This window comes from Podarcis raffonei, chromosome 2 (genome assembly GCF_027172205.1).
Source record: "Podarcis raffonei isolate rPodRaf1 chromosome 2, rPodRaf1.pri, whole genome shotgun sequence".
Taxonomy (NCBI): Eukaryota; Metazoa; Chordata; class Lepidosauria; order Squamata; family Lacertidae; genus Podarcis; species Podarcis raffonei.
Genome location: NC_070603.1, coordinates 89,289,245 through 89,306,231, shown reverse-complemented (window position 1 = coordinate 89,306,231; position 16,987 = coordinate 89,289,245). Strand labels below are relative to the sequence as shown.

General features: G+C 45.6%; 1 protein-coding gene across 1 annotated transcript in view; it reads right to left on the bottom strand.

Annotated features, from left to right (window-relative positions):
- The window catches only part of TMCC1 (transmembrane and coiled-coil domain family 1), a 113,845-nt gene extending 97,418 nt beyond the window's left edge, over positions 1 to 16,427 (bottom strand). Inside the window, exon 1 of the mRNA XM_053378076.1 lies at positions 16,174 to 16,427. The gene's annotated coding sequence lies outside the window, so the exon portion shown is untranslated. The remainder of the gene's footprint in view (positions 1 to 16,173) is intronic.
- Positions 16,428 to 16,987: the final 560 nt, after the last annotated feature.

The window sequence follows — 16,987 nt, the reverse complement described above, 5'->3', positions numbered from 1 at the left end:
GGTTTAACCCACAGCGCCACCTGCGTCCCTCAGTCTTGTCACTAGCTGCTCTGATAACTAATGTTCATTATATCTTGTACACTGTGCATTCTCCTTCCAGATTTGTGGGATCCTTAATGTAACACTGGCACACACCACATGCAATTGATATGTTGGGGAGGGAGGAGAGACACAGATGTAGCCAGAAGTTAAGTAACCAGAAGTTAGCAAGCTACTTCTTAAGTGGTGATTGGGCATATGAGTAAAACAGAACAAAGTGAGCATTTAACATTTATTTTAATAGAATCATAGAACTGTAGAGTTGGAAGGGGCCATGAGGATCATTTTAGCCCAACTCGCTGCAGTGCAGGAATCTTTCACCCTATGTGGGGCTCGAACCCACGACCCTGAGAATAAGAGTCTCATATTCTACTGAGCGAGCTATCCCTCAGTTTGAGTAGAGACCAAGGTAGAAAGGAAAGCATCAAATTGCACATACAGTATAGATTTATAATTTGGCCTATTCTAGTTCTCTGTGGCATGTATTGAATTACTCACAACTGGACAAGTTTCTAAACTGCTTAAATTTTAAAATGTCCAAATCCCAGCTCCTTAATATGACATTCTAATTGTTGCAGTTAAAATTATTCCAAGAGGAGGATACAAGGATGAACAAAGCAATTTGACATATTATGCCATGTCGGTCCCACAGAATACAAATCATATTGATCATCCATACAGTAGATACACAGCTGCCCTAAACAACATCTGAGAACACAGCTGATAGGCAGTTTGGACTTATTTATATCATATGAGGTAGAATAGTGCAGTTTGTGAACTACACCTGGGTAGCAGCCCAGCCAAGAAGATGGTTCACCAATGTTATCACTATTTTTTCAATTTGGGTCTATATTTGATTTGAAACAGGCAGCCCTGTTTAGGGAAGCTTTTGATGTTCGATGTATTACAGTATTTTAATATTTTTTTGGAAGCCAGCCAGAGTGGCTAGGGAAGCCCAGCCAGATGGGCGGCGTATAAATAATAAATAAATTATGATGATGATGATGATGATGATGATGATTATAAATGGAGAAATGGGGCGCAGAAGAACAGACAAGATAGGAAAGAAGAAAATGGAACAGATATTGTGAAATACTGAGTGGCTCTGAAATTGTAGTTGAGCCCCAGATCCCCCAAAATTTGTGAAGTGTTGCACTACTGCATGCTGTTAAAGCTATTACCGTTTTCAAGAAGGAAGGAAAGGCAGCACCCTGCAGAGCAGATAAGTTATTTTAGAATGCATGTAGCACACAAAGAAGCTGTACTGTATTTCCTACAACGCACATCCTTATCCCAAGCTAGTCATAGCCTCTTCAAAATGTAACCAAATATGATGTCCAATAGGTGAAACACAGCTTGTGGGTGGTAAAATGCTTTTCCCCAAAAACAAAAAGTGGAAATGGAGGCTGCTGTGAGAACTGTCAAAGACACTTGTGGCTTTGGAACGATCTTGAAAATCCTAATGCTGCGATTAGCAGAATAATGCCTTATAACTTTTCAAAATAAAGTTACCACAGAAGAATTACAGGCAAGCTGCCTATATGATTTTCCCCCATTCCTCTGACTGGCCAATGCCACTGAACCCTGCAGGGGGGGGGGGAAAGAGGAACCCTGCATACTTATGCAACTCCTGGAAAACAGATTCCTCTGGTTGTTTCACTCAAGTGCTGCCACTTTGGTATTCTGGCCAGAGGCAGCCAGAACGTCAGCAAGAATTGTAAAATTCAAAAGCTAGAAGCTACACTTATTTCAGTAATTGTTCAAATACTTGGTCAAGTTCATTTATCATTTTTTTGTTCTTTCCCCCCTCTGTGCATGCATGCACGCACCCACCCACACAGAAAACTATGTCTGAAAAGATATATAGATACATGCAAATGAAGTTGATGCCTAGGAGATACATACTGGTTTATAAAAATCATGAAGATAGCATATAGGCAGGCTAACTACTTGTTTCAGAGTAATGCTGTTCTGTTCATGTGTTCCCTTGAGAACAGTTGGCTCCAGTCTTCTTATAAAAAAACGTTGATCAATACTCTATTTTAGAGCAATTTCCTACCTGTGATGTGGAAGAAAGATAGCATTGACATACACAGCCATGAGGCAGCTAGCAAACCATTTTAACCATAACTCAAAAGCAGAAATGTGGTCTGATTAATTTTACTGTATATAGATGAGAGACAACAGTTTTTGCATCCAGCAGTACAAAGCAGGTGATGGCTAAAGAAACTATGCCAACTACAGGACCCTGGCTTTTTCATCACAGTAAGGCATTTGGAAGTCACAAGAACTTGCAACTGGTAAAGAAAGAATCAATAAATCTGATGTCCACCTTTCATAACCAGTACCTAGTATAGGAATCTTAACAACAGCCTTTCTGAAGAAAACTTTTATTCCATTCAGAATTACAGTTGGCACACATAAAAAAATTAATCTAGGTTTACTCAGCAAATTTTGTGTCACTTAAAGAACTGGAGCAAGCACTCTTTGAAGTTTAAGGAAAGTGTAAAAAACAAAATATCTGCCCCCAAATTAAGTTTCTCAGCAAGGTATGTACCGTATTTTTTGCACCATAGGGCGCACCGGACCATAGGGCACACCCAGTTTTTTTGGGGGGAAATAAAGGGGGAAAATTATTTCCCCCCCAGGCGCGGGGCTGGGGCGGGGGAAGCTTCCCCCGACCCCAGCCCCCAAACAGGCAGCTCTCTGCAAGCCGTGGGAGCGCTCCCACTGCTTGCGGAGAGGTCCGCGAAGCCTGGGCGCGCTGATCTCAGCGCGCGCAGGCTTCGGCATGCAGGCAAGTCTCCGCAAGCAGCAGGACCGCTCCCGCTGTTTGCGGAGAGGTCCGCGAAGCCTGGGCGCGCTGATCTCAGCGCGCGCAGGCTTCGGCATGCAGGCAAGTCTCCGCAAGCAGCGGGACCGCTCCCGCTGCTTGCGGAGAGATCCGCGAAGCCTGGGCGCGCTGATCTCAGCGCGCGCAGGCTTCGGCATGCAGGCAAGTCTCCGCAAGCAGCGGGACCGCTCCCGCTGCTTGCGGAGAGATCCGCGAAGCCTGGGCGCGCTGATCTCAGCGCGCGCAGGCTTCGGCATGCAGGCAAGTCTCCGCAAGCAGCGGGACCGCTCCCGCTGCTTGCGGAGAGATCCGCGAAGCCTGGGCGCGCTGATCTCAGCGCGCGCAGGCTTCGGCATGCAGGCAAGTCTCCGCAAGCAGCGGGACCGCTCCCGCTGCTTGCGGAGAGATCCGCGAAGCCTGGGCGCGCTGATCTCAGCGCGCGCAGGCTTCGGCATGCAGGCAAGTCTCCGCAAGCAGCGGGACCGCTCCCGCTGCTTGCGGAGAGATCCGCGAAGCCTGGGCGTGCTGAGCTCAGCGCGCGCAGGCTTCCGCATGCTGGCAACTCTCCGCAAGCAGCGGGACCGCTCCCGCTGTTTGCGGAGAGGTCCCCGAAGCCTGGGCGCGCTGGTCTCAGCGCGCGCAGGCTTCGGCATGCTGGCAACTCTCCGCAAGCAGCGGGACCGCTCCCGCTGTTTGCGGAGAGGTCCGCGAAGCCTGGGCGCGCTGATCTCAGCGCGCGCAGGCTTCGGCATGCAGGCAAGTCTCCGCAAGCAGCGGGAGCCCAGCGCTGGGCTCCCGCTGCTTGCAGAGAGGTGTGCGAAGCCTGGAGAGCGTGAGGGGTCGGTGCGCTGCTTGCAGAGAGGTGTGCGAAGCCTGGAGAGCGTGAGGGGTCGGTGCGCACCGACCCCTCTCACTCTCCAGGCTTCAGCGAAAGCCTGCATTCGCACCATAGGACGCACACACATTTTCCCTTCATTTTTGGAGGGGAAAAAGTGCGTCCTATGGTGCGAAAAATACGGTACTCCTTTTTCATACTTCTGATATAGCATTCTATATCAGGCTATGATAAAGATTGTTTAAATATACCTTTTTAATTAAACCAATTGCATTGTTAAGGTAAGATGACAAACATTCAAGTTATACAGGACACACACATGCTGTTTAAGTGTACATACACTGCAAGTTGTTTATCACTGTTTCAGATCTGGTTTAGGTATCAATCCTAATTAACAATAAGTCAGCTAAGGAACAGGAAGTATATACCTGTACCAAACTTAAGAGTTCTTAAGCAGTTTTCAAATTCTTATAACACATCCTTATGTTTAGATCTGCTTTAAAGCAATCCTACCAGTAAAATTAGAGGATAACTCATGCATACAGCTCCAATAAGTTAAGAGCTGCATAAGGAAGACTTAAAAAAAAAATGCTCCTCACCATGTCAATGGGTCTGGTAGGTTTTGGCTAATCAGACAATCCTAGGAGTGTCTTCCTAGCACTGGAACTTCAGAGGGGGAGTGGAATCTATGTCCCGTCCTCAAACATTGATAGATGGTTGTCTCTGCACCAACTAGGCAGTTGGTGCTCCCAACAACCTAGGATGGTGTTTTACAAATTGCATCACTATTACCAGCTGAATTTCGCTTCCTTCCATTCTTAATGCATTTGATGCATCACTCCTTCTAATGCAGAACTTACTGTGCATTACTCCATCCAATAGCAAATGGAGATGGCAAGTGCCAAAAGAACTGGATCGAAGATGGGGACATTGAAAAATAAGAGGTTCTCAGTGTGCTTGGGAGAACCCAGAGATTTACAAAACTACCTTGCTTTAACAGAACTGATAGTTATAGGTGACCAGCAGTCTCATGGAAGAGGGGTGGATTGCTCTGCCCCTCCTCCACCATTCGCTTACCTTCCATGCAGAGGAAGGAAAGCTTACCAACACATAATCTCTGTAACAGAAGTACAAATTAACCAAGGGGTGTTTTTTTGGGTGGGCGGGGGTTCAGTCATTTTTAGAAATAATCCAAATGCTGTTCTTCACCTCTCCCTTGAACCACCAGCATAGCAGAGTAAGCAAAATATCAAGTATCCAGGTCAGTTAGCCAAGAAATATCCTGAGTTCATATTCTTCATGTACTTCCAAATATATTTGATAAGGTCAAGTGGGCAACAGTAGATGTATCACTGCACTAATCTTCCATGCAGCTTCCAAACGGTTTTGACACCAAAGAGTATGTCTACTGAACATTTTAAGTTCAAAATGTCAGTAGAGTGGACCTGATGGCAATCATTACTTTTTGTGACAGCTTCATGTTAAAAAGTGAGCTGACTATCTCCCAGTTTCTAGGTAGTCAAGTCATCCCAAAAAATGTCTCCAGGCTCCTATCATGTTGCTATCTCATATCACTTTGCATAGCCCTACAAAAAACTTTGTAAGCAGTGGTTTAATTCCCCACCCACCTTAAAGCAGTATTTTCTAACATTTTAGAAAGGAACTCTGCCTCAAATTTAGGGCCGTAATCCAAGCAGCAAAACCAATTTTACCAAAGCTCAACCTCTGCTTAAGTACAGTGGTACCTCGGTTTACAAACAGTCCTGTTTACGAACTATTTGGTTTACGAACTCCACAAAACCGTTAAGTAGTGTTCCGGTTTGCGAACTTTACCTTGGTCTATGAACGGAAGCAGGGCACCAGCAGTGGGAGGTCTGCTTGGGGAAAGCACACCTCGGTTTAAGAACGGATTTCAGGAACGCATTACCGTATTTTTCCGTGTATAAGATTAGGGTTTTTTCCTAAATGTCAAAAATTAGGGGGCATCTTATACTCTGGGCCATCTCCCCCCATTTTCTTAAATCTGAGACCCCCAAAATAGGGGTGTCCTATACATGGGAGCGTCTTATAGAGGGAAAAATACGGTAAGTTCACAAACCAAGGTACCACTGTAGGTCATGTTGTTGTTGTTGCTCTTCAGGAAGATGTTGCAACTGTTTAAAAGTTACCTTGCATACCGTATTTTTCGTCCCATAGGATGCTCCGTCCCATAGGACGCACCTCCTTTTTTGGGGGGGAAGTAAAGGAAATTCCCCCCCCTTTATTTCCCCCCCCCCAAACCAGGTCGGGGAACAGTAGGATGGCAGCGCTGCGCCTCCCTGCTGTCCCCCGAGCTTGTGGGGCTGGCCGATGTCTGCCCGGCGCGAGGGGCGCTCTGCTTCAGGGCGCCCAACGCGCCGTGCGGCAGGCTGCGGACACCTGAGCGAAGCAGGGGGCGTCCTCCGGAGGATGCCCCATGCTCCACGCTGCAGGCTGCCGCCCGCAAGCCTTGCGCTCCCGGGGGGAGTTCCCCCCGGGCGCGCAATGTTTGCAGACACCTGCACGAAGCACGGGGCGTCCTCCGGAGGACGCCCCGTGCTCCGCGCTGCAGGTTGCCGCCTGCAAGCCTTGAGCTCCCGGGGGGAGATCCCCCGGGTGTGCAAGGCTTGCGGACACCTGCACAAAGCATGGGGCATCCTCCGAATGGCGCCCCATGCTCCGCACTGCAGGCTGCCGCCCGCAAGCCTTGCACTCCCGGGGGGAGATCCCGCGGGTACGCAAGGCTTGCCAACACCTGCGCGAAGCACGGGGCGTCCTCCGAAGGGCGCCCCGTGCTCCGCGCTGCAGGCTGCCACCCGCAAGCCTTGCGCTCCCGGGGGGAGATCCCCCGGGTGTGCAAGGCTTGCCGACACCTGCGCGAAGCACGGGGCGTCCTCCGAAGGGCGCCCCGTGCTCCGCGCTGCAGGCTGCCGCCTGCAAGCCTTGCGCTCCCGGGGGGAGATCCCCCGGGTGTGCAAGGCTTGCTGACATCTGCGTGAAGCACGGGGCGTCCTCCGGAGGGCGCCCCGTGCTCCGCGCTGCATGCTGCCCCCTGCAAGCCTTGAGCGCCCGGGGGAACTCCCCCTGGGCGTGCAAGGCTTGCAGATAGCTTCCTGGAGCCTGGAGAGCGAGAGGTGTCGGTGCACACCGACGCCTCTCGCTCTCCAGGCTTCAGCGAAAGCCTGCATTCGCCCCATAGGACGCACACACATTTCCCCTTCATTTTTGGAGGGGGAAAAGTGCGTCCTATAGGGCGAAAAATACGGTATTTAAAATCTTGATAGATTAACAGGTTTAAGTTCTAAAAGGGTATTTAGGATTCTGTGGGATAAATTGCTTTCAACATCCTCCTGCTTTTCCACAGGTCAACAAATTTGGGGTGACAATGAGTGCCAAGTAAAAAGGTTTGCTGTCACCAGGACCTGCCAGTTCTCCAAAAGGAGGGTCTTCTCCCCAACCCCATGCTCTGTCTTAAAAAAAAAAACTGAGGTTGGAGACCATACAATCTTCTTCAGCTCACAGCTAGCAAGAGGCTGTGTGCCATCTTCTGCTGCCTCTTTGCTTGCCAGGAGGTTGAAAGCAAGCTTTCACTCATGTTTAGAGCAGCCGAATGATCAGGGATCATTCTTCTCCGGTATCATGTGCCCAATAATCTTGGTCACCGGGGCCTAACTGGCTCTTGCCACGGCAGGGTGAGAAGAGAAGCAAGATCATCTAAATCCTGCTCTTTATGTTTTTAGTTTGCAGTCAACTATTTATAACACAATGCTCAGCAACTAAAGTTACTTTTACATAGTGAAAAGTCAGCCCTGCACAGATAAGAAAACAGACCAACTGAGATCTGTCAAAGCAAGAGATTTATAGTGTAAGGATTGTCAAATGTCAGAAGGGGCACACACATATTAATTTCAGCATTCTTAGCATACTTCAAGATATGGTAGAACAAGGTAAAACAACTCATAGAAATGACTTTGGGTGTGGCATTCTTCCAAAGAATCTTAGCCTGAACCTTGCAGATCCGTGCTGCTATCTAGCTATGGACAAGTTAGCTCTGTACAGTGGTACCTCGGGTTAAGTACTTAATTCGTTCCAGAGGTCCATACTTAACCTGAAACTGTTCTTAACCTGAAGTACCACTTTAGCTAATGGGGCCTGCTGCTGCCACCGCGCCGCTGGAGCACGATTTCTGTTCTCATCCTGAAGCGAAGTTCTTAACCTGAAGCACTATTTCTGGGTTAGCGGAGTCTGTAACCTGAAGCGTATGTAACCTGAAGCATATGTAACCCGAGGTACCACTGTACTGAGCTTTCAAAAGTAGTTCACGTAGTGCTCCAAGAATTATCTTTTCTGTGCACTACATGCTCAATTGTAATTGTAGACTGGTACCACATGCATGATTCAAACTGCAGCGCAGATGCTGTAGTGCTGTGACTTGGACCCCTTTCCATGTTTTCTACATGCATACATGCATACATTGCATGTCCATCTTAAAATATGGTGTAATTTCACATTAATGTTAACTGCTTGCTCTTAAACATCTGCTCTCATACATCTTTGGTGTATGTTCTGATTGATTGATTGATTGATTGATTGACAGATTGATTCCATAACCCTGTATCACGAAACTTTTAATGTCTAATGTTTTACAATTTTTTATGTGCTGTAAGCTGCCCAAAGTGGCTGGGGAAACCCAGCCCGATGGGTGGGGTATAAATTATTATTATTATTATTATTATTATTATTATTATTATTATTATTAGGCATCTATCTGGCTTTGCATGTATCTGAATATAGATCTCACACTTACAGAATCTCTAAATATACCAAGGCAGAGAATAACATTTCTGGGTATTTAATTCATACTACTAACCATCATGGGCAAGATATATCATATAACAGCCATATATCATGGCATAGAAAATGTTCTGTACAAATAAAGATTCTGATTCTTGATTTTACACCTCTCATCATTACAATGGATAGCTTCATTTTTTAAAATCTTTTTACTTAAACAAAAGTACATTGTGCAGCACCATTGTGCTTTCAGATTTGGCAGAGGGTTAGAAATGTCATTATAAAAGCTTTCTTCTTCACTGCAACCAGTAGCTTATTTTAGCTGGGGATAGTGTTGTAGACTGGTGATGTGTGGAGGTTCAGATTCTGAGGTTTTGGGTTTTTCTAAAAGTAGATCTAGCCACCTTCAGAACAAAAAGTTACAAAGCAAAATGGGCAGAAAGCATTCCAAACAACTGTGTTCTAAGGTTCAGCCTGCTCCCAACTTTCAGCGTTCTTAGTCAAATGACTAAACACAGAGAGGTAACTGGCAAATACTAGTGAGAAATTTAGATAACTATAATCCGTCAAAAACTGAAAAATGGTTTCAAAATGACTCCATTCAACAGGGAAGGGCTTCATTTTGAAGCATTTTTTGTCTTCCTTGGTGCATGTGTCACTCTAGAATTTTCTCTCTCTAAGATTCAGACAATGGAAAAGGGCAGACCTGGTGCATTTTAAGGGACTGCCCAATTCACTCGAAAGCTGTTTTTTTGTTTTCACTGGCAGAAAAGAAATTGTTGCCCCCCAAAATTAACAGGAGAGATCCAGGAGTATAGTGTAGCTGTGACTGGGCAGTAGGATGCCCACCCAAAAGCACAAGTCATGATTTTTGTGACACAGGGTTAATTTTATGCAAAAGAGATTTTAACCCGGTAATACAAATACAAATAAAACCCATCATTAACACATCCATATCCTAAGGGCGAGTGGGGACGCATTATGATTGAGAAAGTGTGGGCTACATCAGCCCTGAAAAATAGCCCACTGCTGCTGTACTAACTTTAGGGGACAGAGCTGAGACTGATCGGCAATACAATGTCTGCTCTTGCCCTCAGTGCAGTATTGCTAGCCTATGTTTAACTGACAAAAGTTCAGCAGGAGGTGTGAACACATGTGGCCCAATCCTCCAGATGTTGCTAAATTACAATTCTCATCGTCCCTAACCACTGGCCTCTCTTGCGGGGGCTGATGGGAGCTGTAGTTCAGCGGCATATGGAAGGCCAAAGATTCCCCATCCCTGATCTAGAGTAACATAACCGGAAACTTGAGTTCTTTCCATGGTTTAGGGTGCTAAAGCAGTGCAGAAATTCATTACATTAAGCTTTTTCTATGGAAATAAAATTATGAGGAAAGCTTCGTCTGCTGACACTTATTACTACTTTGTAAGTAGCAGTAATAACACATCTTATTACCACTTGTGTGTAGCTCCAGGTTTATTTTTGGACCCTTGGACTCACCTGCAGAAGAGGATACAAATGTGCATTTGCCTAGTCGCATTCTCCTTTGCCTGTTGCATGGTGGGGCCAATCCACACACAGTGTACTAGGCCCACCTCTGGTGTTAAACGTATCTCATACCCTCAAACCTAAGTACATCTAAATGTTAAAATAAAGGTAGGACAGAAAATACCTACCAAAGGAACTTCAAATGATACCCTCAGCCTTAAGATATAGATCCTACTATCATTCAGCCAAATGATACAGAACCTGAAATAAGTATTCATTAAGGGTTGTAGTCAGGTGATCAAGTAGTGCAGCTTATGCAAGAACATTCATTTCCCTACCATACTACACTTGCTGCAATAAATCTTTCATTTGAAGACACGGTTAAAAATAAGTTGCTTCACAAATATAAGCAGACATAACCATTACAGCTGCAGAGCCATTGCAGATAGATTTAAAAAACATATCTTTAAAGATTTCATCTACATTCAGCCACAATAAAGCAATTGTACAAACAGGCATCAAAAGAACCAAAGTAAAAGAAATGAAGGTCTGAAGTGTCTAGTATTCTGAGAAAACTCAACAGGTAGTGTCAATATTTTAAGGCCTGAAGGCACAGTAAACTCAGAACAAAATCTACCATCTTACAAACATATATGTTTTCCAGAAGGCATTTTACCTGCTGAGATTATAGATTCTCTCTAGAAAATGGAAATTTATCTGCTGGATCTTTAGACCAGAAGATGGATACAAAAGTGGTACTTCTGGCATCAGTGCCACAGCCTACCCAGAGCTATTTTGATTCATCATGATCATCAGGGAGTAAACATAAGGGGAGAGAAGAAGAAAGATGTTATAGGAGGGGCAAGTTAATATAAAAGAAGCAGGAATCAAGGATAAGGTAACAAGTTGAGTGTGAAAGAATAGTAAGAAAAACAATTGACAGGTAAAAATACTTTTGAAAGGCCTGTTGGGGTAGGGAGTAAAAAATGTAAAAGAAAAATTCTGTGACTGACTCTGTCCTTGAACCACTATTTTGTGACTGGTGGGCCTCAGTGATTTTCAGCTATCTCAAGTGAGCCCTGCACATAGAACATTTGACAATCTATCTTATAACTGTCAGAGAGGCATATGGGAATCACAGGGTTAAATAGCTGGTGGTGTCTTGTGGACTCCAATGAATACTTCCCTATTCATGAAGAATCACCATAGCTCTGCAGTGACCTTGGTTCACAGTTGGGGAATAACTGGGTTTTGTGGCAGCTGCTCCTGAGTAATTGATGATGATGATAATTTTTATAATTTGTACCCAGTCCATCTGACTGGGTTGGCCCAACCACACTGGGCAGCTCCCAACAAATATAAAAGCATAATAAAACATCAAACATTAAAAATGTCCCTATACTGTACAGGTCTGTCTTCAGATGTCTTCTGAAAGTTGCATAGTTATTTATCTCCTTGTCATCTGATGGGAGGGCATCCCACAGGGTGGGTGCCACTACTGAGAAGGTCCTCTGCCTTGTTCCCTGTAACTTCATTCTCACAGTGAATGAACTTTTTGCTGATACAGTGGTACCTCGGGTTAAGTACTTAATTCGTTCCAGAGGTCTGTTCTTAACCTGAAACTGTTCTTAACCTGAAGCACCACTTTAGCTAATGGGGCCTCCCACTGCTGCCGCGCCGCTGCTACGTGATTTCTGTTCTCATCCTGAAGCAAAGTTCTTAACCCGAGATATTATTTCTGGGTTAGCGGAGTCTGTAACCTGAAGCGTATGTAACTTGAAGCGTCTGTAACCTGAGGTACCACTGTATTTTGATGGCTAAAGTGTAAGTCAGGGATGGATAACCACTGTAATTCCATAGTAGGGATAGGATCAGGCATTACTCAGGTCACCCCTAACATGCTTTTGTCTGCAGAAAATACTTATCTACTGTGCTTCAGAATCTCAAGCTCTAAACAGGCAATACACCACCACCTGCCATGCAAGAAAAGCAGTTGTAAGAATCTATATGTACAGAAAGCCAGAGTTCTTTTAAAAATCTTTTAGAAATGTCTAGCCCAGTTCAAGTGAGGTCAGTTATGCAAGCACCAGAATATCAGAATTGCAATGCTTCAGTGCACATGTGCATATTCAACTAATTTCATCTCCAATGTTCTTTACATTTTAGCTATTTGTTTTTAGCTATTTGTATTTAGATGCAACCATGTGTCATTAAGGGCTTTTGGCACTCCTTCGGAGAAAAGAAATGTTGTCAGATTACATTCGATTTACACACCATTTTTCCCCCTTCACTGTCCTAGTCTCTGTTCTGCAAAACCTAGGCAGTAAAAGAAAGCATTTATATATAACGCTTTCATTATCCAAGTGTTCTGGGCTCTTTAACCAACAGTTGCAGCAACAGCACTACTTTAACCTAGTTGTCAAGTGTTACTATTTTAGATATCAGCAAAGAGCACATTTGGTAAGCTATGAGATCTGATCACAAGCATTAAAAAATATTTGCTAAAACACTATCAGTTGCTGTAATGGGATTTCCAAAATTAAAGCTTTGTTTTTAAATATAGAGGGTGAAATCCAATGTCATTTGAGTGGCATTCCACTCACATAACTGGACTGCCCTTTCTCCCAGTGCCCCACACACCCCCATTGGCTAAAGGGAAGAGGAAGGGCAAGGCCAATTACTCACACATGGATGCAGTTAGGTAAAACTCAGAGGTCATAAGAACAACCTGGGTATGGGTGATTCCCCGTTTCTTATAAAGATGTGGATCCGTCTCAAAGTCAGTCTTAAAGTGTTTCCTTGCAGAGGAATAAGTGCTTGTGCTATGATCAACAACACAAACGCATGCTTAGTCAAGTGAAAACAGAATCTGATGCAGAGGGTGAGGATTACCAGTTACATGACCACTGAGCTTTTGAATTAATTAGTCTACTGTCTCACACAGAAACACATACACACAATCTCACAAAATGTATATACTGCTTGATTGTAAAAAACAAAACAAAAAACCACACCTTTAAGAGGTTTACTAAAAACAAAAACAAACCTTAAGATTATCAATAAAAGACTGTTAAAAACAGCTATTTAAAAACATTCAAAAGATAATAAAATCAACTAGGGCCACAGGGAAGATATAGCACTATTACTTACAATCCAAATCCATCCAGTTTTGTATGATTAACAAAATAGGAGGAACGGCTAAAATGATTAAGGCCTTGTGTTTATCTTGACACTAATTACATATCATACGGTCCACAATACTAGTACCAAGAGAAACTTCCTCCCCAGCAAGGGTGCCAACTTGAATAAAATATTGTGGGGGCCCAGTTAAACCCCGCCCCACATAACTGAACACATGATGCAGTGCACACACACCATTTGAATGGGAATGCCCATCAACTTTGTGGAGGCCCAGCCCCCTCAAATATTTTATGAAGCCCCCACAATCCCTTAGGAGATGGCTCCTATGCTTCCCATGGCAAACAACAGACAAGGGGAGCAATTTCATCATTGTTAAGGCCACACCCATACATTTTGGGTTGTTTAAATACCCTGGTGTATCATTTTTCTCTTTGATCTAGTATATTAAAAAAACAGAAATTAAAAAAGTAACAATAAAACTGTGCATGCACAGATAAATACCTTTGTGCACACACAGAGCAACAGTAAAGTCCTAGTGTGGATGCAGCCTAATACAAGGTTGCTTTACTCAGTGTAAACTATGGTATTTCCTTCTAAAGCAGGGGTGGCCAACTCCCAAGAGACTGCGATCTACTAACAGTTAAAAACTGGCAGTGATCTACCCCCTTTTTTGGGTTCAGGTCAAAGTTGTTGAGTTTTTTCAGGGAGGAGGTAAAATGTTGAGCTTTTTTTAGGGGAGCCACAGTTGTTCAGCTTCTTTGGGGGGAACCAATGATCAACCAGTGATCTACCGCATATGTCTAGTGATCTACTGGTAGATCACAATCTACTTGTTGGACATGCCTGTTCTAAAGCAACCAACTCAGTACATCAAATCCAAATCATTGAATGCCACATCACTTTTTCAAAGCTGTCTCCCATGGTAACATTTTCTGTTCCAATTCTTTTATTAGCTTCCCATGCTAGAGACCTATTAAACTTCTAATTCTGCTTGGAAATATTATTACATTTATTTTGAAAAGGGAAAGTTTGCTTAGGGAGCAACAAACCAGGAAGAATTAGGGTAACCAACTTAATAGAAGTCACTTTACTCTGGAGCAGAACTTGAGGGGGATCTTCTGCTCTCCCCTAGCATGATCACTGGGATCAACAAGAGTTTTAAGTATTTACACATCAACGGTGCACCTAATGGATTACAAATGCAAGGTACGGTGTAGGCTGTTGGTTAGCAAACTATCAGAAGACACTGACAACTGTAGAAGAATCCCTCCCACTCACGTTTTTCCAGTATCTGCAACTGTTCCATAATACATCCCATGATACAGTCTTTCCTTCCACTCAGATGCAATGTGAGATTCTGTTCCTAAGAACACATAAAAAACCTGCAAGATCAGGCCAATGACCCAGCTAGACTGGCATCCTTTTCTCAGTGCAAAAACCCACATGGAGGACTCAGATTCCCAGCAACTGGTATTCAGAGGCATACTGCCTCTGATAGCGGAGGCAGAGCATAGCCTTGTTCTCCATGAATTTGTCTAAACTCCTTTGAAAGTCATATTAGTTGGTGAACATCACTGCCTCCTGCAGGAGCGATTTCCATAGTTTAACTACACACACTGCATGAAGTACATTATTTTATCTGTCCTGAATCTTCCAACATTCAACTTCATGGGATGCCCACAAATTCTAGTGTTATGAGACGACAAAACATTTCTCTATCCAATTTCTTGGTCCTTGCAGTACCTTTCCTGATCTGCAGTACAGACCCAAGTTGAGCATCTAATATTGCATTTTTAAACACGTTCCAAGCATTTTGGAATGAAATGACCCCCTTGACTTTTCAATTTCCTTTTTTCCAACCCCCTCATCTTGTGTTTCCAACGGTAATCATGTTGAATTTTCTTGGCAGCTGGCCATTTACAAGTATGTTTAGTTTAATAGCATTATGGTCACTGCTCCCAACAGCTCTGACTACACTTACACCAGGTCCTGGTCCCATAATCCTAATAATTCTTTAATAATTCACAGCAAACCAGAATACAGCTGTGCCAGTATCTTAGTTTTTTGAGTTAACCACTACCCCCACTCCTTGGCAACGCTACAGAGAAAAAGCACCTTCAAATAGTGTTGGAGGCCCTCTTTCCCACACTATACTACTTAAAGCAACAACAGCATCGAAAAACCAGACCAGCAACTGAAAAATAAACCGGCCCCTGCACAGATGCAATCTCAACCCCGGCCGCCTAAATCTGTTTACTTTTGTGATGGTGGCATGCTGCAAAGCAGAATCTGAAGGCACGGAAGAGGTGGTGGTGGGAGAGGGGAGGAAATCAAAAAAGCCCGTTTAAAACACAATGCACCGCTTTAGCGTATGCCTGGTTTAAAATAGAAACTATTAAAAACGGCACCCTGCCTAAAAACCCATGCGTGCAAGGGTGCGTGCGTGCGCACATACACACACACACACACACACACACACACACACACATATACGTGTGTGTGTGTGTGTGTGTGTGTGTGTGTATACACATATACAGTATACCCACAACCTTAAAGCAGCAACCATCACCACCAAGAACGATATCTAACTTTGAGGATACTGATCACCCCCCATGACTTTCCCCAACCCTGCCCGTCTCTTCCTCCACCCACGGATGCAATTAGTTTCGGGGCAGAGGGCATCACTCAGAGAAGGGGTGCTTTGGAAGTGGTGGGGGGCGGATAAGAGGAGGAACAAACAAGCCCCCTCCCCCCGCAAAGAGTTCTGAGGGAACGAGAAGGGGCAGCAGCAGTTAGGGAGGAGGAGGAGGAGGGAGCACGAGAACCGGCCACAACTGACGAGAAAGGGGCCTCCGTGGGGGTTGGGGGGTGCATTAAGACCCTCCTCGCCCGCGACCCCGTCCCTGAGGGTGGACGCTGAGAAAGGGGAGCGCAGCTGGGCCCTGGCCGAGGAGAGGAGGCGGCAAGAGAGGAAAAGCGGAGGGTCGGGAAAAGGAAGATGCTGCTGCTGCTGGAGGGTCGCTTACCGGTTGTGGGAGTCGCGGGAGGCGACGCCCCAACGACTCCTGTGCTGCTCCTGCTGCTGCTGGTGGTGGCGGCGGCTGGTCCTCCATCCCAGCCGGGCTCCCAGCGCCGCCGCCGCCGCCAACTCTTCTTTTCCCCCCTCCCACCTCCTCCTCCCGCCTCCTCACGGCAAAGACAACGACGCCGCGTTATTGCGCAAGCGGGGAAGGAGGAGGAGGAGGAGGCGGGCGCGAGCCACAGAAGCACATAACTCTCGCTCGCTCGCTCTCTGACGTGACGCGAGTAGCTCGAGGGGCGGCGCGAGGAGCCGTTCGAGCGGCTAGCCCCGCCCCCTCCCTCCTCCTGCTGACATTGGAGGAGGAGGGCGGAGGGTTGGAACGCTGGGGATGCGGTGGAGGGTTGGCGGGAAGGGGGCGGGGCATCCTCGCCCCTCTGCGGCGGGTTCGGCCTCTGTGGTTGAAAGCGTGGATGGTGCTTCCTCTTTCCCACGGTTGCCAGGGAGCAGGCACACGCTTGGCTGCGCGCCAGAGCCACGTGCTCGGTCCGAAAGACGGTTTTTTTTTCGGGGGGGGGGGGAATGAGATGGTAAGCAGCTTCAGAGGCGCACGCGTAGTTTTTCTTTGCTCTGACATAGAGGCTAAATTGCACGTTCGTTGCCACCTCCTCTCCGTTTATTATTGTTTTTTAGGTCATCCATCGCTTACCGGTAATTTTCATTTTATAACTCAGTGAGCCTTATTTCTGAAAAGGCGTCCATAGGATTGCACTGAAGGCACGCTTGAAAATAAGAATCCCGTATTTCATCTCAGAAGCTGA